The sequence below is a fragment of the Rattus rattus genome, chromosome 5 (genome assembly GCF_011064425.1).
Source record: "Rattus rattus isolate New Zealand chromosome 5, Rrattus_CSIRO_v1, whole genome shotgun sequence".
NCBI lineage: Eukaryota > Metazoa > Chordata > Mammalia > Rodentia > Muridae > Rattus > Rattus rattus.
The window spans coordinates 95,050,229-95,076,666 of NC_046158.1; the positions used below are offsets into that span (position 1 = coordinate 95,050,229).

Genomic DNA, 26,438 nt, shown 5'->3' on the forward strand with positions numbered 1-26,438 from the left:
ACTAATCCTGAATGGAAAAAAGTCCCTGTCCACAACCCACTTCTGACCCGGGAATCAGAACTCGCTGGTTCAGTCTGAAAACCCTGCCGCACCAGAAGGTGGAATGTGTGAAATCCTGAAAGCCTATGAGAAATCAGGTAGCTTGCAGATCCTGCCAGAAATGCAAAGTAAGGCTCGCCTTTGGGTTCTTGCTAGTGCAATGAGAGGAAAGGAGCAAAACAGGTGATTGCCGGGTATGGCTGCATTGAAGAAACAGGCTTCAACGTGGGTACCTTTCAAGGCTAGGGCTCAAGACTCCCTGGCTGTGGCGACTCTGAGGGGACATAAAGCTCTTCTTTAAATGTTTACAAAGCTTAGAGGAATGTCATTAAGAGTGTTAAATTAGGGTCTGGAGAGATGGCTCAGTGGAGAGGAGGCTTACTGCTGGGTAAGGTGAGGACCCAGTTTAGTACTCAAAACCTATATATAGTAATTCACAGAAGTCTATAACTCCACTTCCTCCGACTTGTGACCTCTATAGGCTCCTGCATACACACACACACACACACACACACACACACACACACACACACACTTTAAGACAAAATAATGCTAAAGTGAGACTGGAGGGGTGTAGACAGTTCAGTCCTGATCTGCTTGTTCTCAAGCACGAGTACAGGAGTATGTCCCCTGAATCTCCATTCAGAAGCTGGGTGTGTTGACGCTGGGTGTGGTACTTGGTACGTGTGATCCCAGCGCTAGGGAGGCAGAAACAGTAAGAACCCTGAGCCAATTGGCAGGCAATTGGTTCTACTGAGCATCTTCTATTGTTGCTTGAGCACCAAATATTCTTTGTGTGTATGTGTGTGCATGTGTACATGTGGAGGTCAGAGAACACCGCCAGGGGTTGAATCTGTTACTCTTCGTTGCTGAGGTAAAGCACCATATCCAAAGGTCATTTCTAGAAGGAGAGTTTATTTGGGCTTATGGTTCCAGAAGAGAGTCCTTGGTGGCAGAAGAGGCATGGCAGCAGGTGGCAGCAGGAAGCTGGTAGGACACATTTCCATCCACATGCACGTCCTACTGATAATACTTCTCCCATTAAGACTAGACTTCCTAAAGGTTTCATAACTCCCCCAAACAGTACCACCAACTGGGGATTAAGTACTCAAATACTTGAGCCTATAGGGGCTGTTCTTCTAATCGCCATAGATGTCTTTCCTCAGGAGCTGTTATCAATGATTTTTTGTTTGTTTTTGTTTTGGGGTGTTTTTTGTTGTTTTGTTTTGTTTTTCCTGACCTGGGATTCACCAATATCTCACTCTAGCTGAGAAGAAAAGCAAGCGAGCGCCACAAGCAGTTCCTTTTGGATTGAGCAGAAAACCAGCTTACACACACACATACATCCATACAAACTCACAGACACATACATACATGCAAATACACACTCATACACATGCATGCACACACACAGGCACAGGCATGTGTACACACATACTTACAAGATGGTCACAGACACAGGTTTAAAGTGCCAGCCTTGAAGTCAGGATATTATCATAACCCAAGGCACTGAAGAAGTTGGAATAGGTAAGAAAAAGACTAGAGTTACGGTCTTGCCAAGACCCTGATTAAAGCCTCATAATACTGATTCTGGACTTATACACTTCAAAACTGCAAAATACACTCTGTCATTCCCATCCATCAAGCTTAATGTTACAACTAGTTCATTGGAAACGAATATAATCTTAGCTATGTTATTCTTATATATTTGTATTGAGTGTCTATTACTGTAGCGTACAACATAGACACAAATAGTATCTGGGTCTGGAATTTAGACTGCTTTTCCTGTGTGACTTTTCCTGGGGACAAACAAACTACTGTCCAGCCTAGATAAGGCACAGACAGATCAAAACAAACCAAGAAGCAAACAAAAAAAAAAAACCACACCAGGATTCCAGCCAAGTGTAGCTCCATGAGCCAGTGAGTTGGTTGGTGTTACATGTGGGTTACATGTAGGGGTGAGTGTGTCCTTACATGAACAGGGATGACTTAAGTCAGCCATTTCACCAAAATGCCCACTCCGGCATGAGTGACCACTCACAAAAGTGACATCCCCATAGCTCCCAAAGAGCCTGGCAGCTGTGTAGGTGGGAAGGTCTCCCCTCTCTAGCTCATGTTACGGCTTATGTAACCTTGGGGAGGGGCCTTGTGGATCTTGAAAGTTTGGAGAGCTTCCGGAGGCATCTAAATTTCTCCCTGAATCCGGAAAGTTTTGTATACTTCCCTCAGGAATTGAATGTTCTCTTTAGAGGATACGGCCACACAACATGGGCGTGGTTTATCTGGGAGCCTTCACCTCAAACAAAGTGTAAGGCTGCAATCCTGCCAGCTGGGGGGCTGTATTCTTATTCTGAGGCGGGCTGAGAAAGAACCGCCAATTAGCCGTTGGACTGAGGGCCTCTGAGTATCAGTGGATAGAGGCGGATCCGATCTCAGTCCTTCATATCCCATGCATCTGCATAGAACTCTTTGTATGGAAGCTGACTCCCTCAGAGGTGGATGTGTGAGGCTACAGTTGACTGCTTTGTGACTTCATCCCGAACTTTCCAAATTCTCCTCCCTTTTTTCTTGTTCATGGTATATGAGTGTAGAGACGGTGGAGTACGTAATTAATGCTACGTCACTTAAAGATTCTGAAAAAAAGGGAACTTGTCAATTATGGAAAAACCAGTCTCATGAAACTAGGAGGCAATGATGTATCAGTTATTAAAAAAGCAAAGAAATTCATGCTGACAAGAACCAGATATAGATCTCTCCTGAGAGACACAGTCAGAGCATGTCAAATACAGAGGCGAATGCCAGCAGCAAACCACTGGACCAAGAACAGGACCCCCGTTGGAGGAATCAGAGAAAGGTCTGAAGGAGCTGAAGGGGCTTGCTACCCTATTAGAACAACGATGCCAAGCAACCAGAGCTTCCAGGGACTAAACCACTACCCAAAGACTATACATGGACTGACTCTGGGCTCCAACTGAAGTAGTGAATAGCCTTGTTGGGGGACCAATGGAAGGGGAAGCCCTTGGTCCTGCCAAGGTTGGACACCCAGTGTAGGGGATTGTTGGGCGGGTGATGGGGGAAGGATGGGGAGGAGAACACCCATATAGAAGGGGAGAGGGAGGGGTTAGGCGGCTGATGGACAGGAATCCAGGGAAGGGAATAACATTTGAAATGTAAATAAGAAATACTCAAGTTAATAAAAATTAAAGGAAAAAAAGCAAAACCCCAACTCACTGGCAGTGCAATCTGCCAACAAGGAAGAGTCATGGGAACTGTCACTCATCACTAGTTGTAAGACAGAATGGTTCTGCCAGGTCATATGTCTTACTTAGGATTTCTATTGCTGTGACAAAACACCATGACCAAAAACAACTTGGGAGAGAAAGGAGTTTATTTGTCTCACACTTATTGTGCTGGCTAGACTTTTATCAAGTTGACACAAGCCAGAGTCATTTTGTAAGAGGGAATGTCAGTCAAGGAAAATGCCCCCACCAGACTGTCTTGTGTATAAGACTGTGGTGCTTTTGGGGGGGGTGGGGTGGACACAGCTTACTGTGGGTGATGCCACCTCTAGGTAGGTGGTCCTGGGTGCTGTAAGAAAGCAGGCTGAGCAAGCTATGAAGAGCAAGCCAGTAAGCAGCACCCCTCCATGGCCTCTGCACCAGGTTCTGCTATCAGGTTTCTGCCCCGTTCGATACTGACTTCCTTCAGTGATAGTTTGTGATGTGGATTTGTAAGCTGAAACAAAGTCTTTCCTCCCTCGGGTAGGTTACCATAGCAACAGAAACCCTGACACAGTCCATCGGTAGGCTTTCAAAGTTCGATCACTGAACAACGATGCAAGTAATCACTGTAAATGCAAATGCTGGAAGAGTGCATCCTCCTTTAACATCGGGGAGCTCTGGAAAGGAAGCTTCAGAAGGCAAAGAAACTGGAGAAAGCGAAGGAACAGCTCTAGCTTCTGCCGGGCCCTCTGCTAGCCATGAGGTTGGAGTCAGAGGATCCCAAGAACATCATCCCATCTATCCTTGGTTTCAGGTGAATGGACCCCATACCCAGATCCCAGCACTGTGCTTGACATTTAGATGGTCTTTCCCTGGTCACCCTTGGACTGTACTCCTTCTGTAGAACAAGGGGTTTGCAGGAACCTGACATCTGGTTCCCATCTAGAACAGTCTAGGTCCTCAGGACCTCAGAATTCCCTGCTCTGCCATCTCGGGCTCAGCACAGGACCTGCTTGGACTGTTTTCCAGGACAGCATCTCCAAATGAGGCCTGAGCCAAGAGGATCCTCTGCCCCAGACTTCAGTGGCAGACCACAGCCGCCATCAACTAAGAAACAAAGCTCAGAAGTAAGGGGTTCCTCAATTCCTCAGGAGAATTGTTGGTGCTCAGTAAAACTGAAACTGGGAACAGAGAGGCTGACCTGAGGCTGGAGGCTTCCATTTGTCTGTAACACCAGGCCCCACAAATGTAAGGAGCAAGACTCTCTAGAAAAAGGTCCCGGTATTGCCCAAGCTGACCTCACTCCCCACCACATGCTGGCCCAGCTGCTTGGAATGAGCATAACTGAAACAAGGCATCTGCTGCCAGAACGCGCCAGGGCACAAACAACAGATGCCGCCCTGCCTAAGACACTGCCAGGGCAAATGCCCGTGTTAGCCTGAAGCCATTGGCTAGCAGGCATTCTGTCAGCACCTTGTGGCCATCTACTCCAGGACAGCTGTCACTGACCACCACTCCCTCAACACTGTGAGAGAAACAAGTCTCCCAGGGCCTGTCCACCTGTCATCTTCCAATTATTGATCAACCTACGCACCCTCCCCAGATTCCTCTGCAGCTCCCTGTTCATTGCAAACGGTGCGAGGAGTCACAGTTTCCCTGCACACCCCCTCCACTTCCTTGATTCTACCTCCTCCTCATAGGCTGCTCGCTGCCTTACCTTACCACACACATAACAGGAAGGGGACACAAGTCATTCCTTTTTTCTGTCAGGAGCTATCACAGAACACTGCCTTCTCTCCTCAGGCCGCTGTCCAGAGCACCAGCACTCCTTGTACCCTCCTTGCTGCACGCTAAGTATTCATTACAGATATTTGCCCTTGTTCACCCTTCTTCACCGACTGACTTTCTTCTCTAGCTCTGTTCTCTTGTGAGACTCTACATGATCCCAATAGCCATTGTGATGTCTTACCACACACCTTACTTCCACCTTTATGTCAGCAACCTGCTTCTATCCCAAATCCAGTCCTCCAGAATTTCCTACAGTCATTCTATTCCTTACTTACACTGTGATTGGCCATCCTGAAGCTGCACCAACCTAAGTGTGCGTCTCAACTCCTCGATATTTCCAAACTCGTAATCTCTCATGGCCCCAAGTCTGTTGGCCCAACTTGCCATCACACCCCCTTCCCCATTAGCAGAGTGAATGAAATACCTGACAGCGTTATTTTCTTGTTTCTTCGGAAACTTGAAAATTTTAGAAAGGATATTCTTTATAATTTGGCCTTGGCTACCACTCGTTATGCAGGCTGATACACACATCTTCCTTTGGGCTTTGCTATCCATTCACCCAGAATCCCCTTCCTGGCCTCCATAATGCAACCTTGAAAATAGTTTGGCTTTTTAATTGGATTTTTTTTATTTTAAAGTAATCATAGAGTTGAATATAGTTATCAGAAATAATAAAGGTGAATACAATGTATCTTTTACCAGGGTTTCCCCAAAGGGTAACTTTTGTCCCTATTGTCACAGGAACAGCTTAGTGCTGGTATCTGCACACTTCATCATGAAGTATACTGCAGGATAATACAGAACAGGCAGAAACAGAACAAGATACCACAGCGACATAGTCAAATCTTAGAACAGTTATGTCACTATGGTGATTCCGCCTCTGCAGCGTTCTTAAGCCCAGAAACCACTAGTCTTCTTTACATTTCAAGAAATGCTACAGGGACTGGAGCCATAGCTCAGCAGTGAAGAGCACTGGATGCTCTTCTCAGGAACCTCGATGCAATTCACGGCGCCCACAGAGGAGCTTACAGCTGTCTATAGCCACACCCCGAGGGATCCAGTGCTCTCTTCTGCTCTCTGCAGGCACTGTACACGGTACACGTGCATACATTCTTACACACAAAGTAATTGTTTTAAAGAATGTTATATAAGCTGGTGAGATAGCTCACTGACTTAAGAGTCAGCAGTGTGCTTACAGAGAACCCAGGTTCAGCACCTATATCAGCCCCCAATTGCCTCTAACTTGAGCTCCAGGAACCCCTAAACCCCTCTGACCAACGTGGTACCTGGGTGTACACACACACATATAATATACACACATATACAATAACAAATAATATTTAAAGTACCTTTTGAAAATGTTATATAAATAATACAGGTTTGTAACATTTGAATGAGTTTTTCTTTTTTATTTAGTGGGTGTCTTTGCAGGGTCTTCTAAGTTGTTATATCAAGAGTTCATTCTTTTGTTGCCAAATAATATTCCATAGACATCTCTGGGATATTCTGTGGGAATAAAGTTACAACAAAACACTATGTAAAAGTTTTTGTGTGAATATAAGCTTTCCTGCCTTCAGATTCATGTCCAGGTATACAAAAGGGAGCATCATTCGAATTGGCAAAACTAGACAGAAGCTTACTCCTTGTCCTTTGGGATGTAGGCAGGGAAGAGAGAGTTCTTTGACCCTCTATAGTGTTTGGCCAAAGTTAAGTAGTGTTGACTAAATGCTTTTTACCTTGTTAGAATACCCATTTCCAGCTGGGGCAAGCTGACTGGTTCTATCCTTCAGTATCTTGCTAAGTTTCTTCAAAATATATCATCCTGGAGTTGTGTTGCACTCTCTCCTCTGTCTCTCTGTCTCTGTATCTCTGTATCTCTGTGTGTGTGTGTGTGTGTGTGTGTGTGTGTGTCTGTGTCTGTGTCTGTGTGTGCGTGTAGCTTCTAATTGTACTTAACAGAAGGCTGTGGAGAAATAAAACTATTCCATTGCCTTAGCAACAATCTAATGTTTAAAATATATGTGTCGTTTTTCTATCAGAAAAAAATAAAATATATTTTTCAAAGACTTAGCTCAATTGTAAGTTCATCCTTAGCTCTTCCTAGTCTCCAGGTTAGAATCCCTTCTTATCTGTGTCCTCAGACTCATGACAGAATTACCATACTGTTTTGCAGGGCTCACTAAATTGTCCATCTGCACTAAACTGCCTACTTGGTGACGGTAAGGACGGCACTTCATTTGATCCTTGAATCTTCAGAGCCTACAGTAATGTTGGGCATACGATTAACACTCCATAAATGCATTTGGAAAAGTGTATGTGCATGCTTACCTAGTTAAAATCTTCACGAGCATGCTGGTAACTTTCACAAGAAGGTTCCTGTTCGGTTTATTATTAGAGCCCATATAGCCAGGTTTGTTAACCTCTGGAAATTAAGTTTCTCCCAAATATTCCTTCAGCAAAATAATCATGTCTTAGGTAACCTCCTATGAGCCTGAACTTGTACCCACCAGAAGATACATCCATCCCACTAAGATGATTTGAGGACACATCCTAGCTTTTGACATGTCCTGCCACCCTCCACAATCCTCTCTAACCCTCTTAACCTAACTCCACAGCATGCACGTATAGCCTTTGATATAGCCTTGTGTTATTTCTTCCTGGGCATGCCATGGCTGTCAGGAGTTCCACATCTATACATTCCAAGCAAATAGGAACCATATTTTATCCTTAATAGATGTCATAATGTCTCGCAGATACTAGATCTTCAGTAAGCATTTTTCTTTTGAAGAAACTTTAAATGACGAGTGTTTGGGAAGGACATTACTAAGTCATGAATTAAGATGCTTGACTTAGGGCTGGAGAGATGGTTCAGCAGTTAAGAGCCCTGTCTGCTCTTCCGGGGGAGCTGCGTTGATTCCCAAGCCCCATTTAGTAACTAACAACCATCCAAACTGCAGTCCCAAGGAATCTGACACCTTCTTCAGGCCTCTGTGTATGTGGTATACACAAATACATTTAAACAAAAAACTCATATACATAAGCTAAAAATGTTTTTTGATAAAAAGGTGGTTGACTTCTCCTTCCAGATCAGCTCCTTACCTGGTACTCAGACCAACTCAGTATTGTTCCTTACTTTCTCCATTGGCAAACTGGGAACAGAACCCTTACAAACACATATTTGAGTTTTGTGGTGATAATGAGTTGTGCGTATTTAATATAATTTTTGCTTATGCATTTATCAGAAGCAGCTCAAATTATTAGGCTCCTAGCAGCAGGCTAGTCAAGTGATTTCAAGAGCTCAGAAGCAAGTCACTAGCTGCCGACTTAATTCAGCCTGTGTAAGGCTCATCTGTTGGAAGCTGCCCTCTGAGTTATGCCTGTCCAGGGACCTGGGTTAATGATGGTGTTACAATCAGTAATTTAAGAAACTAGATCTACCTGTACAGACTTGGTTCATTCACAGATTAATTTCTCCATGAAATATCTTAAATATAAGTACTTTGGAAAAAAGGATAACACAAGTTCTGTTTGTGGACTCATTTTCTGAAGAAAAAGAAACACAGTCAAGGTCATTGAAGCTACTTGGAAAACATCCTTCAGATTGGAAGAGTTGAGTATTAAGAATCAAGGAGGGTGGGGCAGTGGAATGACTCAGTGGATGGAGACATTTGCTGCCAGGGGCAAGGAAGCCATGTGGCAGAAAGAGAAAACTGCTGAAAACTGTCCTCTGACCTCCTCGATGCACGTGCTCTGGCATCTCATACACACAGGGGAGGAGAGAGAGGGAGGGGAGGGATAGATAGATAGATAGATAGATAGATAGATAGATAGATAGATAGATAGATAGATATTAAAGGAATCTAGGAGACATGGCTGTGGAAGCAACATAGCTGGTAAGGTGCCTGCAGCACACCAGCACCCAAGTAGAAAAGGCAGGTAGAGTGTGGAGCTATAATAGTAGTGGGAAAGAGGCAGAGACAAGAAGATCCTTGCGATTTGCTGGCCAGTAAATCGAGCCAAACCAGGGTTCTTTTGGCCAAGTGGGTGACTAAATAACAACAACAATGACAACAATGTGATAATAATAATGTGGAGAAGATTTGAGAAAGACACAGACACCAATCCAACCTCTGACCACACATGTGCACATACACGGACATTAACACATGAATACCACAGAGAGAGGGGTGAGAGAGACAGAGAGAGGGGAGAGGGAGGGAGGAAGAGAGAGAGGAAGAGAGGAAGGGTGGGAGAGAGAGAGGGAGAAAGAAAGAGAGAGAGAAAGAGGCTCTTAATTAAGTGTCAATACACAAGGAAGCATAACTCGGGTGGGAACCAGCTCCAGGAAGCTGCTTACACTGCCTGGAAAGGATCTGTAGTTCACCTGGAATAGAACAGTGAGGCCTCTGTCCTAGAAAACCTTCCTCCACAAGATCACAGAACCAAGCTGGAGAGATGGCTCAGGGGTTAAGAGCAGTGGCTGCTCTTCCTGGAGACCCGGGTTCAGTTCCCAGCACCCACATGGTGAGTCACAGCCATCTGTAACTCCAGTTCCAGGAAGTCTGGAGTTGCCTTCTGGCCTCTGTGGACACAAGGCATACATGTGGTGCATAAACATGCCTGGAAGCAAAGCATCCATATTCATAAAATAAAAGTAAATGCATCTCTAAAAAAAAATGTTTTTTAATCACAGAATGAACCACAAGAGGCTTCCTCAATGCACAAAACGGAAGTCCAAAAGCCCTTCCAGAATGAAGACTTAGCTCTGAGCTGTGCTCAATGGAACCAAGCCTGGAGCTTGTGACTCTAGAGAAATCTTGTCATAATTCAACAGAACCTAATTTTAGCAGCTTCCGTAGGAGGCAGGGAGGAAAGAGGGGCTGATGAGTCAGACTGGCTTGGGTATATAAAAGGACCAGTGGGAGGAGTGATGATCCAGGACAGAACGGGAAGAAGAGCGAGGCAAATGCAAAGCTATTCAGCTCTCTGTGTTAGACATTAGCTCTTAAACCCCAGTGTCAATTAAGTGACCCCCAGAGCTTGTTATTATGTATACGAGATCTGCATTACAACACTGGAGTATACACATCATGCTTGCCTGCCGACAGACAGTTCACAATTTCATGGAGTATAATCTAATAAAGCAGTATCTTTAAAATGGAACACATTATTAACTCTCTCTGAAAAGAGACATTCCAGAACTGTATAAGGCATTAGTGTGCATTTGTAAACAGGGGGCTTTTACACCAATGAAGAGGATGGACCTATTGTTTGGTTTGGTTTGTTCAGGTGGATTTGCTATCAAAGGGTGTTTTTGGTAAAATAGTGACTTACCTTCACTCTCTTATAAAATCTCATAGGCGTCCCTCCCCACCCCCATCACCATCTGGGATGGGTAAGAGTTTGGCATGTTTATAACCCCTAGGAACTGCTGCTTTTCCTGCCTCCCAGCCCCTATGCCGAGCACGCCTCCCCTCAGGACCAGATGACATGGAGCTAAATCCACTTCTACCCACTACTGTTGCCACTGCATTTCATTAACAGGCTCAAGGTGTCCCAACAGCTAAGACTTGACGGGCACATCCCGTCTGTCTGCTCTTGGTCATTTCTGCTCACTGTTAGAGCACATGTTGCAGGAGACTGTATCTACTACTGCTGAATGAATCACCCTTAAATTCTATTATCTTCTTGTCCTAAAGAGTTCTTGGATTCTATTCTCATTAATTCCAGTCTGAGCCACCATCAATTCAGTTTTAACATCACAACCACTAACGTCTTCTCCCAGTCTCCAGACATGCTGCTCTCTGAAATTATTCTCCAGTTTGCAGCCATAATAATCATTCCAGGCAACCCATCCTTTTTCTCAACCCCATAGTACCTTCCTCTTGCTCCCCAAGTAAAACCTAAACACCCTAAGAAGAAAGGTTCATCTTGGTGGGAACAACATCACCACACTGACTTTCTGCTGACTCTATCTATCCACAGCCCTCTCCCTCCTACAGTCAGGACACATTGAAATGAATCTCTACAAAATCAGTTTCTTTTTCATTGTACTGATGCCTGGAAAATAGTCTTGTTGTCTCTGCATCCTTCACATCCAGTTGAGACGGCCCCTTTGCAAGGAATCCTTTCCTGGTTGACTGAAATGAGTCACGTGCCTTTCTAGCTGTGCATGTATAAACCCATACTTGGCTCTAATGTATTAGTCACTTTGCTTATCATTGCTGTATCAACAGTAGTAACTCAACAAGAGTTGACTTGGGTTCACGGTTTCAGAGGGATATGGTTGGAAAGGAATGACCAAGCAGCCCTTGTGCATGTCAGCAGGAACTGTGGCTGCTACTTGACATGGCAGCTAATAAGGAACAGGGATGCAGACCATAACTGGAGACCAACAAAACCTTATAGGCCCTTCCCTACGTGTCTACATGCACCAACAATGTTCCATGTCCCAAAGGTTTTACAATCTCCCAAAAGAGTACTGCCAAATGAAAAGCAAGAACTCCAAGAGTGAGCCTGTGAGGGATGCTCCAGATAATGCTGATGTACAGGTACCCACTTCCTTACCTCTCAGTGGCCTTTATTACACCAGCCACATCCAATGGCAGCACACATAAAAGGCTATAGTAGAAGGTCTTCAGCTCGCTGTCGCCATGATAGCTGTAAATCTGAGAGCAGCTCTCTTTTAGGTTGTTTTTCTTTATTGGAAAATGAATGAGTCTAGCAAAAGGATCCTTCAAACTCTTCTAGGAGCAGGTAGTGCCCATTTGAAATCTTTTCAAAGGAAAGCTTTTTGATCAGCCATTCCTATGGTGTCAGTGCAGAACATTTAAATATACAAGACAGTTAAAGAAACAGACACACCTAGAAATGATCAGTTTTTATGATTTGTTCAAGAGATGTTCACCCAAAAGTCTCGTGTGTTGAAGGCTTGATCTCCAGCGGATGGCACTGTTAAGAGGAGGTGGAGTTATAAACACTCTCACGCCTATTCAGTCAGGATGCACTATTAAAAATAGGGAGCTCTTTGGAAGGGTACGTATCTGAGCGCGTGCTTTTGAAAGTCATAGCTTGTCTCTCCTTACCCCTTGGCTGTCATAAGGTTAGCAGCCTTTCTCCTCCCTATTCTTGTACCATCTACTTCAGCCTGCTCTGCCACACCCTTCTGCTATGATGTTCACCTCACTGTAAGTCCAGAAACAATAGACTCAGCTAAGAACTGAAGCCACACAGCAAGATAAGTCATTCCCACTTTAAACTTTTTCTCTTTGGTATCTGTCACAGTGAAAAGACTCTGACTGACACAAGAAAATGGTGCCAAGAAATGAAACTGTTGTGATTATGTCTGGTCAGGTTTGAAATGAAATGAGGGACATTGGGACTTGGACTAGAGGCCATTTTATTAAACTGGTAGCAATTTATTTACATCACTTCAGGTCTTGCTATTTTGCAGGAAGCCAAATTAAAAGATTATGAACTATTAAGATTATGAAGATTTCAAGCTATGGTGTTGTCCAGGATGTGGCATGGTGATGCTGACCGCCTCTGTCCAGATTAATGGCAAAACATGGGACCAAGAGCAGAAGGATTTTTGAAAACTTCTAGTTAGAGCAAATAAAACATAGTTCCCAATGAGATTAATTGTACTAAAAATAAGTCATCCACTTTTCATAAGGCAATAGGAAAAACACTTTTAGGACATTTCAGCAATTGACTAAGCCTTACTCATCACAGGATCAAAGATATAACCATTCGAAAGACTCTTCTTTAAGAAGTCAGCACTAGGATATCCTGTTTTCCCAGAACTCATTTCTCAGCCATCCCAATACCAGAGGCAGCCATGTTCAGAGTAGTCCCAGCTACTACTTGAGCTCCTGAAAGAACTGACTCCCCCATGTGATTCTAGTTTGGCATGAAGTGCCAGGATTAACATTTACTTTGCTGGATTTGGTTCCAACTTTAGTCCCATGCCTCTTTTCTATGCCCCACTAATGTCTTTTAGAATGTGCTATTCTAGGTTGAATATGAGTAACTTCTGTTTTCACAGCAGCTTAGACCAAAGCCTCTCAGAGGAGATATTGAATACAACCTTTGCCTTGAGCGTCATGGATTTCTCACTTGTTAAGAAACTGTTAAGGCCATGAAGAGTCTTGGGGCTAGACTAACTGTAATTTGCATTAGGAGATTGACATGAGGCCTTGGGGGCCCAGGAGTAGAATGCTACATTAGGTACTTTATCTGCTCCTTTAATAAAATATTCTGACAAAACCAATCTAAAGGAGAGAAGGTTCATTCTGGCTTGCAGTTTGAAGATACAGTATTTATCTACTCTAGCAAGGTAAACATGACAGCCAAAATGTTGATCTCACCCCATCCACAATCAGGAAGCCTAGCTTTCTTGCTTTTCTTTAATTCTGTCTGAGCCCCCAGCCCATAGAATGGTGCTGCCCACAGTTCACCTCACTGAACCTAATCTAGATAATCCCTCAAAGGCTTGGCAGAGGCAAACTCACGGCTGTGCTGGATGCTTGTTTCCTGGGTGATTCTAGGTATCATCAAGTTAATAATAGATATTAACCATCACAAATGTTATGATTTTAATATGAATGTCCACCAAAAAAGGCTTGTGTTAAAGGCTTAGTCTCCAGCTAGAGACACCATCAAAGTGCTTGGGTCGTAAAGGTTCTAATTTCGTGTATGGACCAAGTTATTGGTGGATATATAGTTGAATGGACACTTAGACTGCAGGGCTTAGTTGGAAAAAGTAACTGGGTGTCTTTTAAGGGTAGTTCTTGCTCTGGGTCCCTTCCTGTCTTTCTGCCCCTTGGCCCATGAAGATAACAGCATTTTTCTGCTGCACCTGTCCACGCATAGTGAGCTGCTTCACCACAGGCCTACAAATGATGTATTGGTATACAAATGAGCTATTGGTGTGGCCTGAAATTTCAGACGCCGTGAGCCAAGAGAAGTCTTTTCTCCCTTTAAAATACTTCAATACTTCACTTGGGTGTTTGTCACAGTGCCTGAAAGTAGATAGACAGACAGACAGATTACATACATACATACATACATACATACATACATACATACATACATACATACATAGTGACAGGTAGATGATAGATTGATAGAAGATAGATAGATAGATAGATAGATAGATAGATAGATAGATAGATAGATAGAGTTTGTAGTATGAGAAAAATTTTCTCAAAATTTCTCAAACTTTTTTCCTCATTTCATGCTCATGCTTCAAAAGACATTGTATCTCCTCCAAGTGCCTTTGCCCTTGATACTGGGTCACTTAGCAGAACTGATTTCTCACCACTCTGGATAGAAAAGATTAAGATACCTGCAGGGTCAGTATCTGGTTGGGATTTGGTCTCTGCCCCACAATGACTGTTGCTCTGTTTACCAGAGGGACAAATATTGGCTCTTCATACGGCAGAAGGAGTAGAAGGGCAGAGGGAGCCCAGCTAGGTCACTCCAGCCCATTTATGAGGTCACTAATCCTACTCATTAGAACTCCATCCTCATGACTTAATCTCCAAATCCCCACTTCCTAATACTATCACATAGTAATTAAGTTTCAATACACAGATTCAAGGGGACACATTCATATCGCAGCTCTACATTAGACTGTTTAATATGGAACACAATAGTCTCAAAAATAAGTACTTACTCTCACTCAGCTTAGTGAGCAGGATGTGACTGGGGATATGGGAAGGGTCCCCACACACAAGCTATTCAGTGAGTACCAAGGAAGACCAGGATCACCCTACCTCACTGCTTTAGGAATCTGTTTGTTTCCCTTTTTAGTTTAGAAGGATAAAACCGCTTTGAAATGTCAAGATGAAACACTGAGTCACTTCCAAAGCCTCTTTCCAGGCTCTGCCCCCTAGAAACCCCCAAGGCACTTTTCTTAGACCTCTCCTCACCCCCCTCCCCACTTCCCTAACTGAATCCACTTACTCCGGCTGTTCACTGATAATCGATAGGGCAGGGCTCCAAATGTTTATATCAAGTTCTAATTTCCTAAGACTAATATGTCCATGGAATGTACTGTAGAACTGTCAGGATGTCCTATGGATTCAAAACATTAAGATCTGTCAAAGGGACTGGAGTCTATGTTCTAAAGGGTCTGCCCATGCCTCACCTAGTGCCAACTGGAGCCTTCCAGATTTCCTGTCGAGGTGATTCCTCTGAGGGAAAGCTGAACCACTTTTCATATACCCCAAGGTATGGAAGTAGCTGTGTTGGACTGTAGATCTTCCTATAGGCTACAATCCAAAGCATATGTTGGGAATAGGGGTAGACAGGGAGGGGTGTATAGGCCCAAGTATTTTCATGTAATTCTGGCATGAAACTCAGGGAAAACCAAGAATATACATTTGAATATATGCAGGTACATGGGAGACTACGGCATTTTATTTAACTGTGTAGTAGCTTGACTAGTGACTTTCAAATATTTAGGCATAAGGAAAAGGGCTTCTACTGATACACTTCAACCAAGTTTTTAAAAATGTAAAGCAGAGAGCATAGGAACCAGACTCCCCATATCCCAAGTCAAACCAGCCTTTGTGTCTTCACCTGTCTTAGCTTGGTGTTCCTAAAATGTATAGACGGAAACATGAAGTAACACACAGTTAGTCTGCATGAGAGATTATCTCAGAGAAACAGAGTACAGATGAGAAAGAGGCAGACAAGAAGGAAGAACAGAATGGCAATGAAGAGGTGCTGTGGGTACCTAGAACACCTGAAGGATCAGAATCCATTGGACCACCCAGAGTATGGAAACCGGAGCATCTAGCCTTCATCTCCTTCCTCCATTGATGGATGGCTGCACTGATAATTCTTGAACCTAGCACACCCAAAGGCAGAACGTGAAGACCAGGACAGTCAGAGTCAGCAGGAAGTGAACAGGTGTCCTATAAATGGATGATCTGCTCCAGCCATGGCAAGAACCCAAGAAGCAGAACAAGAGGAGGGAACAAAGGTGTCAGATGCTCTAGGCTTCCCTTTCTCCTTCCTAGCTAAAAATTCTGCAATTATTCTATTGTCTGTATTTGTTAGTAACCCACTAACGAGTGTGTCTACTAAGGAAAGGATACTGGAGCCACTCTCACTTCTATCCCCTAGCCCATCAGTCACAAAACCTTCTACAGTGTTTCTCAGCTGAAGCCCTTCCTCTGCACGCCCCTCCCTTTGACTTAGCTTAATCAATCGTGAGTCCCATGGAAGGAGTTGATTCCCAGCCAATACTATCGAAAGACTGCATGGTGATGTCTCCTGCAGGCAGCAGTAGCTGACTTGTATACAGCATTCCTCTAACCAATCTTTCCTATCTACAGTCTCATCCATGGACCATTTTACTTTTATTATTATCATTAAGTCATCTTTTGTCTTAGGACCTTTGTGCATACTCCCTATTACTACAGAGTAAAGTCAAAATTCCATACTTAACTAATAGCATCTTTCCCTCCCTTTACACACACACACACACACACACACACACACACACACACACACACACACACACACTCCCTCCGGTCATACCCAACTCGTCATCACTCTGCAAACTCGCCATATGCTTACGCACCTATGTGTTATTCATCAACCTACAAATCACCTCTGTGACGTCATCCTCTCATTCCTACAACATCAATAAATCCTGATCTAACCAAAATGCCACCTTCTCTGACTCCTCCAAAGATGATTCAGTGTTATCCCCAATGGAGCACTTGTATCATGGTATAATTATGTACTTGGATGACTCTTCCCATCTTTGGGAGTTCTTCCCGTCCAGGACTAATGTTTTATTCATCTTTGTATTCTTGGTAACCGGCCAGCGGTGAACACAAAACAAAGTGGCAGTATTGTCAGATGAATGCAAGAATGAAAAATGCTGAGTCAACCCAGAACAACTGGCACACATACTTCCTTACATCTGTCTCATTTAAGAGACACTTAAACCAAGACACTTACAAGGAGAATTCCGAAGGCGAACACAGCTGAAAGGGTCTAATGCCCATGCGTGCTCTCCAGGTGAAATGGGGTTGAAAATGAGCTAAGTTACTGGAGTTCCTTGTGAAAATACCAGAGGTGTTAATGTGGTATTTAGCACATGAACAACAAGTAATAGCACAGAATGAACTGGAAGAGGCAGGCCTAATGCTATGAAAATTGTCTGGTACGAGCTATATTTAGGAGGGAAGAAACCAGCAAAATGTTCAGAATCAATTGTATCGCAGTTTTATCCCCTTAATAGTATCTGCATTTTACAGTATTTCTTTAAAACCTTGTTTTACAGAACATCCTATAATTCATATCAGTAAATGTAAAACTAGCTAGCGAAGTTTCTGTGGGTGCGATAGTTTTTTATTAAGACAGTATGTAGGGAAGTTAGGTGGAACTGCTTTCTACTCTCACCGAGGATGAGTTTGGTTCCCAGAACCTGCATTGCAGCTATAACTACAGTTCCAGATTATCTGACACCCTCTTCTGGCCTCTAAAGGTACTAGAAGACCCATGGCACGCGCGCACACACACAAACACACACACACACACACACACACACACACACACACACACACACACCTTTTAAAAAAAAAGTGGAGCATTAATTACCCTAAGCTCATTTGTGGGTGTGAGTGTAAGGTTTATAGATGTGAATGTTATTTGTGAGTGTGAGGGCGTTTGTGGGTGTGAAGTGAGTGTGTTTGTGGGTGTAAGGTGAGAGTGTTCGTGGGTGTAAGGTAAAGATGTTTGTGAGGTGTGAGGATATTTGTAGGTGTGAGTGTGTTTGTGGGTGTCAGGTGATGGTTCTGGTAGGTGTGAGGTGAGAGTGTTTGTGGGTGTGACGTGAGGGTGCTTGGAGGTGTGAGGTGAGGGTGCTTGTGACTGTGAGTGTTAGGGTGTTTGCAGAGAGGATCAACTGATGGAGAGAAGCCCTACCCTGAGTGCGGGCAGCCGTGTTGCATAGCCTGGGTCCACAGATGAATGAAAAGAAAAGCAGGACGCAGAGCATGGACATCCTTTCTGTACATTCTGGTCTCTAGAAGTGTAAGTCTCCTCCGGCTACCACACATCTCCACGCTACCAAGCCTCTCCTGCCATGAGAGACTGTAGCCCCGAAAACCACAAGCCAGAATAAGCCCTTCCTCCCTTAAGTCGCTTCTCATGAGGCAGGTATGAATGAGAAAGCTAACTGATACAAAAAGCATATGGGGAGTATTTGGCATTACAAATGCAGAAACAAGGGCCAGCCAAGTGACACTGTCAACTCAAGACCAAGGACCAGGACACTGCAAAGTCCAGTCACTGAGCAAACAAACACCTGCCATCCAGACAATTCCTACCAGTAGTCAAGAGGCATAGCTACAGAGCAGTGTGTGAGGACTCCAGGGTTTCTACCAATAGAGCAGAGACCAATGCAGTAAACAAGCCGGACATCTTTACAACACCATGTTCCAGCTTCGCAGAGGTAGAAATCCCTCGCTCACCATTACATAACAATTAACAACAGGAAACGGAGGCCCTTTTTAACCTGTAAATCTCCCTGCAGTCCTGTTTGCTCTATGAGTGCAATCATGTTTCTTTTAAATAATGCAGAATAGATGCAGAGAGAATCAGTGGCGCCCCCTTGTAGGAGGACTTTCCCTGGCCTTCACAATGCCCAAGGGCTCTTTGCTCGTGTCTTTTTTTGTAAAATCTTTGGATGGCATGCAAGCCTAATACAATACCCTACCCATCTACTTTATCTGCTCCCGGTCACTGGACTGTGTCACTGGTGTGAATGTAGGAAGAAACAGAGCTGACTGCAGTCTCAGCAAACCAGTTTCTCTTTTTGATGAAAATTACTAGTGTGAGCCATGGCTAATGGAAATGTCAGTGGTAGGGGTTGGGATTTAGCTCATCGGTGGGCGCTTGCCCTAGGCCTTGAGGTCCTAGGTTGGTCCCCAGCTCAAAAAAAAAAAAAAAAAAAAAAAATGTCAGTGGTGTCTCCGTCTTCCAGTACAAGATACTAGACACCCATTTCTCATCAGTCCCAAATTGTTTTCTTCCCTTAACTAGGAAACTTTCAAGTCTTCTGAGATAAGCCTGGGGAGTTAGTTGACACACGGATCTTAGCGCCCGCCGACTCATAATCACAACATTTGAAATTAAAGTCAGACCGCAGAGGATGCAAAGAGGTCTCCTCGTGTGTGTGTGTGTGTGTGTGTGTGTGTGTGTGTGTGTGTACTGAGGACAATGTCCAGCTCTTCCTCCCCACTGAAGTCAGTCAAGAATGAGGGGGAATGAGACAGAAAGACATTCGAAAGGCTGCGGAGAGATACAATGCACCAGGTGGCCCCTTCTGTTCAGTGGCAGGTAGGAGACACGACAGGGCTTCACAGAACAAGAGATATAAGAGAGATATAAGTTCAAAAGTCTGAATGCAAGGGCCATTAAATATAGAAAGGGATGACTAAGAAAGACAGAATGATTCCTAGGCACATTCCCAAAATAGAAGTGGTATTCAGCAGGCTGGGACTACCTGGCTAAAGAAACACCACGGGAAACATCTAGTGTAAGCTATTGTCTGCAAGGCGGGTCAGACAAATTGGACCTATTTCACAAGCTCTGTCTGAGTACAGCCTCAACCTCTGGCACTTCCTCTCACTGCTCCAGTCCCCAGGACACAGACGCACTTGTCATTCTGTGACCATTTCTTTTAACTCTGATTACTTAGGGATGCTTCCTGGAACAGGATGTCTAGAGAAGCATTAAGTAAGCAGAGTAGAACTAGCCTCTTCTCTTTTCCATTCTAAAAACTATGCCCTGGAGACACGGAGTACTCAAGAGCTAACAACCCCATACCTGAACTGTTACACGGTCTATCCTTATGGAGACTGCATTGATAAACAGGTTATCTGCCTGAACAAGGGAACTCGATAGCTGCCCACATTACGTAATGGACCTAAATCCCAGATATCTGGATTAGTGCTCTAATACTACATAACAGATTGCCACAAACTCAGGCTCACAAATCACCTCATAGTCATTATGTCTGTTTTCATGGGCAGGCTTAGTGGAGGCTCCTTCAGGGCTCACAGCCAAGGCATCATCTGGTCTGTCCTCTCATCAAAGGCTCCACTAGGGAAGATCTACTTTCCAACTCCACTCCCACTGTTGACAGAAATTCATTTTCTTACAGTTGTTTGGCTGTAGCTCTCCTCAGATCAGCTGCCTGCAGCTTCGGCACATGGGGTTCTCTCTTCCAATGCTAACCAGGCTTTATCATACTCAGACTCCAAGATCAGTGGCGATGGGGTGCATTTGAGATGGTATGGCCATACGCCGCATGAGTTTTTCTAAAATAACCACATACATCATAAAAGAAGAGGATCTAGTCTGCTAAAATGTAATCTTAGGAAATGTCCCCATTACCAAGGAATTACCAAGGTAACATTTCATTTACATTTTATATACTACCCATTAGAAGAAAGTCAGAGGCTCACATGCTGGCAAGCCCAGCATCCCAAGTTCTTCAAGGTACAACTGGCTTGCAGCATCCACCTCTTGTCCTGTGCTACCAAGAAGCTCAAGCAAGCTCCAACAAAGACAAACAGACAGTGAGTGAGGAGTGCACGAGAGCAGTAGCTTTGCTGTTAGAGCCATGCTATACCGGTTCCCACAAAAGTAGAGAGGAAGATCCCTACTCAGCACATAGACATGATGACTGGGTAGTCACACCACAGGCCATGGTGTGATGTGTACTTCCCACAACATCCTTACAATGTCAACACATTACCCTTCTGGCATGAAAGGAAAAGTAGAAAAGATGCTCCTCCAGTAGGCCACAGGAAAGGCTAGGCAGAGAAAGAATCCAAGTCTGATTGGCCATGTACCATGTCTGTCTGAGGTCCCTGTCTCCTTTTTTTATAATCCAGGAGAAATTTTTTTTTGGCCAACTATTTTGTAATGCAAAGCTTTCAGTAGCCCTACAAAGACTTGTGGAGGGAGAGAGAGAGAGAAATCCTTCTTTGTCCCATTTCTTAAGCGTAGGGGTAACATTGTTGTGCACTCCATGAAGGCTGTCAGTTGTTAATTCTGTACCCACAGAGCACTGAGTACCACCTGGACTTTGGTATTATTTTTCTTAAGGATCATCACCTGCCTCAGTATTCTGTAAACATTCCTCCTCCCTCCTTTTGATTGGCTTAACAAACATCTTATGGCCAAGAGCTGAAGCTGGAAGGGAGGGTGTCAGAGATAGGTACTCTGGGAGAAGAATTAAGCAGCAGGATTCACCAGGTGACACAGAGGAGGCCAGAGTGTGAGAGAATACCAGGCCATGTGGTGGGACATAGGCCAGAAATGGTCAGGTTAATTTGTGTGAGCAATCCTGACAGTCTGCCCAGCTACAGTTCCTAAGCTTTTATAAATAATGTCCCCAGGTCATTATTCGGCAGCTGGCAGGTCCAGAAAAGTCCAGCAATACTTAAGTGTAAATAATTTTTTTAAAGAGGTGAAATCAAGCTCGGTGAGATGGTCCAGTAGGCAAATGTGCTTACAGAGCAAACCTGACACTTGTGTGTATCCTTCAGTTCACACAGCGGAGGGAGAGAACCAACTCCAAAAAGTTAGCATCGGACCCTTCTGCACAGGGGAGTTGCACCTTACATGCTTTCTCATTCTCTCTCTCTCTCTCTCTCTCTCTCTCTCTCTCTCTCTCTCTCTCTCTCTCTCCCACACACACACACCTTAAAATAAAATAAAAAATAATTAATTTTTAAATTGAGGTGAAATCATCAACTCATTTATTATTAGTACTTCCAGACGATATTGGGATGTTGAAAATGGAAGTCGTTGGCTGTGCTAGGTGCCATCTTAACATTCCAAAGGTGAGATATTCCTTTTATATCCTGTGATACCAATCATACTAAATGGCAATTTGGGGGCATACAAGTACATTTGATGCTTTAAATTGAATATTTTCACTTAGTCTTTGAGATTTCCATACAATATATTTCGTCACATTCTTTTCCCTTTACCTCCCTACTCATTCAACTTCATGTTGTTTATCTTTTGAAATTTTTTCTTAAAAAAGAGTGAGTGAATGAATGAATGAATGAATGAATGAAACACAAAAAAGTTATGGAGTTTGTTGGATTTGTGTTGGCCAACTACTTCTGAGCAAAGGGTCAGCCACAGATGCTTCTGCCCTCTACCAGCATTTAATATTTGTAAATCGTTTCTTAGCTGTGTAGGACTTTATGCCTACTTCCCTTCTGTTGTGCCGGGGTTTGATGGGCGTGAGCTTGGACAGTGTGTGTGTGCTGTCATAGTTCATATGTGCATCTGACCTACTGTCTCTTCACAATGCTCTTTCTTTGAAGTCTTGCACCACCTCTGACTCTGACAGTCACCTGCCTCCTTTTCCACAGATTTTCCATGGGCACATGACCCATTCAGCCCTGGGTTCTTGGCCTTATTAACAATACCAGGCATGAGTTCTATCTGCATGAGTAAGCCTAAAATCCAACAGGAAAGTAGACAGCAAGGGGTGGATGGTTACTCCATGTTATAGGCACCAACGGGCATATCCCGCAGAAGTGTTATTATTATAGTTTGCAGTGTTCGTAGATAGGTGAGATGCATGATTACAACAAAAGACATCATCATTCATGCAAAAAGATCAGAGTGGGGGAAAATTTTACCAATTGTACATCTGACAGAAGGTACTTAAAATATAAAAATAACCCCACGAGCCAGGCGGTGGTAGCACACGCCTTTAATCCTAGTACTCAGGGGGTAGAGGCAGGTGGATCTCTGTGAATTGAGGCCAGCCTTGTCTACAAAGAGAGTTCCAGGACAGCCAGGGCTACACAAAGAAACCCTATCTCAAAAATACAATAATAATAAATAATAATAATCTCCAAAAAAACTGAACATAAATTTTAAAAGCCAATTCAGAATGAAGTACAGGGGGCTGGTGAGATGGCTCAGGCATTAAGAGCACTGACTGCTCTTCCAGGGGTCCTGAGTTCCAGAGATTCTGAATTCAATGCCCAGCAACTTCTCGGTAGCCCACAACCATCTGTAATGGGATCTAATGCCCTCTCTGGCACACAGGTATACATGCAGATAGAGCACTCATATATTAAATAAATCTTTAAAAAAAAAAAAAAAAAATGAAGTACAGAACTGTAGCAGTTTGAATGAAAATGGCTCCCATAGGCCCATAAGGAGGTATGGCCTTGTTGGAATAGGTGTGGCTCCTTAGAGGAAGTATATCACTGGGTAGGCTCTGAGGTCTCAGATGCTCAAGCCAGTCCAGTGTCTCACATTTGTTCTGCTGCTTACAGATCTGGTTGTAGAACTCTCAGCCACCTCCATAGCACCATGTCTGCCTGTGTGCTGCTGTGCTTCCTGCCATGACAACAATGGGCTAAAACTGAACTCTGAACCAGCCCCGGTTAAGTATTTCCTTATAAGAGTTGGCACGTTCCAGATGTAGAAACCCACAGCCAAGCATCAAGTGGAAGAGTGGGGGATGGAAGTGAGCAAGTTGGAGAGGTCACACCACAGGAAGACCCACAGAGCCAACTAACCTGGACCCATGGGGGCTCACAGAGACTGGACTACCAACCAGTGAGCATGCAGGAGCTAAACCTAGAGCCCTACACATTCGTAACAAATGTGCAGCTTGATCTTCATGTGGATCTCCTAACAAGTGGGGGAGGGGAGGAGACTGCTTCTCTATCTCTGTTCCCTGCCATTTGATCCCCTTCCCCTACCTGGACTGCTTTGTTGGGCATCAGTGGGAGAGGATGTGCCTAGTCCTGCTGGGATCAGATGTTTCAGAGTGGAGTGGTACCCAAGGGGGCTCCCCTTCTCTGAGGAGAAAGGGAAGGGGCAATGTGGGAAGAGATTTGTAAGGGTAGGACTGGGAGGAGAGTAAAGAAGGGGCTGTGATTGAGGTGTTAAAATGAATAAAAAATAAGATGGATGGATGGATAGGTAGGTAGATAGATAGATAGATAGATAGATAGATAGATAGATAGACAGACAGACAGACAGACAACCCTAACTAAAGCAAGAACTAAACATAAAATTCTGAAAACACAAAATACAAATGACTGAAAAACACTTTTAAAAAAATTAAACTCCTTAGCCACCAGGGAAATGCAAATTAAAAGTACTTTGAGAGTACTTTGAGCTAGGCCAAAATGGCCGAAATCAGCAAAACAAAGGGCAGCAGATGCTGGTGAGGATGTGGGACAGGGGACCACTCACATATTGCTGGTGAGAGTGCAATCATTTAGAGCCACTATACAAAACCACAGTGTGATGATTCCTCAACAAGCTGAAACTATTTCTCATACAAGATCCAGCCATACCGCTCTTGAATCTAACATCTTAACAAAGAAATCCCTGCCCGTTCATCCACCCTCACTGCTGTTCTCTTCATAATAGTCAGAAATTAGAAGCATCCTGGCTGCCCATCAACTGATTAACGGGGGAGGAGAAGTGTGGTACATTTACACAATGAAATATTATTCAGCTATTAAGAAAAATGAAATTGTGAAAGGATTAGGTAAGTAGAACTAAAAGCAATCGTCCTAAATGAGGTGACTCAGATGCAGAAAGATAAATGCTGCATGTTTTCTCTTATGTGGATGTTAGCTTTCATGCATCAGATATGTGTGTTTCATTTAGAATACTCATAGAGGTTAGACAGGGACCAAGCAGAGACCAGGATAAAATGGGGTCTTTCAAGGATAATGAAATAGAATATATTATTTTAAAGGAATGGGGGAAACAGAACCTTGGGCAAGGTACAAGAGGAAACACAAAGAGAGTACCACTCAGGTATTCTAAACTGAATACTTTAATTACATCTGGCCCCAAGTCATTTCTAATAGATCTAGTCTCTTTTTAAAAAAAAAGTTCTTTGACCATTTCCTTGCTGAGCTGTACTCTGTGTAATATAAGAATTTCATTAATGTACTATAAAAGATGGAAAATTTGAGAAATGTGGTGGCTCTGATGTGAGATTGCGGCTTGGTGTGAGTTTGAGGTACCTGACGTACTGCTATGTTTTCTTCCTCTTAGGGAAAGTTTCCTCCAAGTCTGAATCTGGAGCGACTTCAGAAAAGAACCCCAATTTATGACTGTTTAGATTTTCAATATAAATGTTAGGAGTTTTATACAAAATGACATATCTCTGTGTTGGCACAAATTCTCAACATTTTGGGGGTGGGGGCATGGGAGCAAGTACCTGTCCCTGTCCAACTAAAAAAAACAAAAAAAAAAAAAAGATTATACAAAGCCAACAGGAGACAGGGACCAGAGAGGTCACACTGGGGTATCTATATCCTAATGGCTATAATGGAGTCTGCACCATGAGGGTTCCACAACCACTGAACTCAGCCTGCACGTCCTGACATTCATATGAAGTCAGTCCCACACGTCAGAGAGTGACTGTGGTTACCATAGCGACCCAAACGTCCAGTCTTAGGAGCAATCACAAGAGAAATAAAAACACACGTCCACACAAAGTATTACACATTCACAGCAATATTGTCAAAATAGCTTAAAATGGAAATAACCTAAAAGTCTATTATTTCAAAAATAAATGTTTACAGGCATAAGACAAAGCACATGAAAATAAATAAATTTTAAAAACCTGTGATATGCTATTACATCGATAGACTTCCTAATCGACATGCCAGGAGAAAGAAGACAGTCAAGGTACAAGAGGAAACACAAGAGAGTACCACTCAGGTATTCTAAACTGAATACTTTAATTACATCTGGCCCCAAGTCATTTCTAATAGATCTAGTTTCTTTAAAAAAAAAAAAAGTTCTTTGACCATTTCCTTGCTGAGCTGTACTCTATGTAAGAATTTCATTAATGTACTATAAAAGATGGAAAATTTGAGAAATGTGGTGGCTCTGATGTGAGATTGTGGCTTGGTGAGAGTTTGAGGTACCTGAAGTACTGCTATGTTTTTTCCCTCTTAAGGAAAGTTTCCTCCAAGTCTGAATCTGGAGCGACTTCAGAGAAGAACACAGTCACAAAGGACCGTGGATCATATTGTATGACTTCTGAAATGTCCACAGTAGGGAAGTCTACAGAGAAAGGATACATAGCAATGGTTGCCCAGAGCTCTGAGTAGAGAATAGAAAATGACATGCTTTCTTCATGGGGCAATGAAAGATTATACACTTACATTTTGTTGCCAATTGTACAGTTCTGTGAATATCTAAACGTTTTAAGTAGATGGGCATTGTGTTCCACGAACTATATCTCAATAAAGCTTTACTAAACAAAGTTTGTGATTTATGTCATGCAAAATAAACCAACCTAAGCATACTCCTTTCACACCGAAGAATCTGCACAGT

The 26,438-nt window shown here is 43.5% G+C and overlaps 1 non-coding gene across 1 annotated transcript; it reads left to right on the plus strand.

Annotated features, from left to right (window-relative positions):
* The first annotated feature begins 20,738 nt into the window (after nucleotides 1–20,738).
* Nucleotides 20,739–20,848, plus strand: LOC116902637. The gene has a single exon (XR_004388214.1). It is a non-coding gene; the product is annotated as a small nucleolar RNA U13 (small nucleolar RNA).
* The last annotated feature ends 5,590 nt before the right edge of the window (nucleotides 20,849–26,438 follow it).